The 2,500-nt window shown below is 14.2% G+C and overlaps 1 protein-coding gene across 1 annotated transcript in view; it reads right to left on the minus strand.

Annotated features, from left to right (window-relative positions):
• Positions 1-2,500, minus strand: part of LOC125044108 (flocculation protein FLO11-like) — a 21,196-nt gene that overhangs the window by 4,322 nt on the left and 14,374 nt on the right. The window lies entirely within an intron of this gene.

Raw genomic sequence — 2,500 nt, forward strand, 5'->3', positions numbered from 1 at the left:
TATCATTATTGTGTTGTTGCTATCATCTTTATTATTCATATTCATTATTAAGATTATCATCACAACTGTTATTATCATTATTATTATCAATATCCCTATCGTTACCAATATCATCATCATTATTATCTTCATCAACATCGCCATTATTATTGTTATCATAATTATCATTATCATCCTTATTATTATGATGAAGATTATTATTATTATTATTATTATTATTATTATTATTATTATTATTATTATTATTATTCTTATTGTTATAATTATTATTATCATTACCATTTCCATTATTATTATAATTATCGAATTATCATCATTATCACTCACCATTTTCACAATATTAATATTTAATATTAAATTATTATATATTACTATATTATATCATCATCCCATCTTCCTCAGTATATATTAACACTACCATTATCATACTATCATTATTATTTTTATTACAATATTATTATTATTATCAATTATTATTACTATTATTATTCAATTATATATCATTTTCATTAATATTAATAAGATATTATTATATTATAATGATTAATTGTTGTTATTAATATCCATATTATTTTCATTATTATTGTAATAATAATTTTTCATATCATTGTCATTATCAAGTATTATTATCATTACTATTATCATCATTGATTATTATTATTATCAATATTGTTTATTAACAATCAATATTATTATTACTAAACATAATTCTTGTTCTTATTATCATTATTTTTATTATTATTATTTTATTAATATTATTATTATTATGCTATTATTACAGTGTTAATTATTATTACATTATTATCATCATTATTATTATTATATTATTATTATTATTATATTGAGTATTATTATTATTATTATTATTATTTATTATTAATTATAAATATTATTAATCATTATCATAATAATAAATGAGATAATGATGGTGGTAATTATCAATAATATTATAATAATATTGGATAATAATAATAATGATAATAACAATAATGATATTAATAATAATAATAATAATATTAATAATAATAACAATGATAATAAGAATAGAATAATAATAATAATAATAATAATAATAATAATAAAAAAAGTAATATAATTATAATAATAATAATGATAATAATTAATGAATAAAACTATAAAGAACGCTAAAATCAAATAATAATATAATACTTGATGATAAATAATAATAATAATAATAATAAATTTAACAATAATAATAATATATTAATAATAATAATGATAAATATACTGATAATGATAATAACAATATTAATGATAATAATAGATGAAAATATAATGATAATGATAACAATGATAATAATAGGATTATAATAATAATAGTAATTAATAATAATAATAATAAATAATTATATGATAATAATATGATGATGATGAGTAAAGATAATAATAATGAAAACAACAACAATAATAATAATAATAATAAAAATAAATAATAATAATAAGAATAATAAGAATAATAATAAAATTAATGATAATAATAATAATGATAATAATAATCTGATAATAATAATAATATTATTATTATTATTATTATTGATAATGATAATGATAATGGTAGATAATAATAATATTAATTATTAATAAATTATTATTATTATTATATATTAGTATTGACTAGTAGATATGGTAATGGTAACAAAAACAATAATGATAAGTATAGTAATAGTAACAATCGTCATTAATATAATCATAATGATGATAATGTAATAGTAATGAATGATAAACAATAATAATAGATGATCACGATAATGATAATGAAATGATAAAAATAGGCAATGCAGATAGTAAGATAATAATATTAATCAAAACGATAATGATAACGATAATAAAGCTTATAGTAAATAAAAATAGTAAATATTGCTAAAAATAAGTGATGATGAATGTTAAGACGAAATGTGATAAATAATAGTGTTAGATGATCAAACGATGATAATTATCATTATATTATTATCCGCACTATTCTCCACTACCGAAAATAGATTATTTTTGCTTTCATAATACAAAATAACTTTTTATCAATAATCATTACATTAGTTTCTTGACGATTATTATTGTTATCATTGTCATTATCATCCTCCTCACTTACCATCACTTGCTATCATTACTAGTAGTATAATCCGTATTAGTACTAGCTTTATTGATAATATTTTCTATCATTATTATAATTTATCGTTTGCTGATCTAATTAATATTTTTTTTAATTATTATCATCATTAATTATAATAATTATTATTGTCAATATTATATACATTGTTATTTTTTTATTATTATATTATTTAACATTATTAATTATTATTAATATTATTATTACAATTATTAATATTAATATCATAATTATTACCAATTTATTATTATTAAGATCATTATATTATTATTATTATTATTATTATTATTAATATTATTATAGTTTTATTAATAATCATTATTATTTTCTATTATTATATGTAAAATAATATTTTCATTAACATTGTCATTATCA

The sequence above is a fragment of the Penaeus chinensis genome, chromosome 35 (assembly GCF_019202785.1).
Source record: "Penaeus chinensis breed Huanghai No. 1 chromosome 35, ASM1920278v2, whole genome shotgun sequence".
Classification (NCBI taxonomy): Eukaryota; Metazoa; Arthropoda; class Malacostraca; order Decapoda; family Penaeidae; genus Penaeus; species Penaeus chinensis.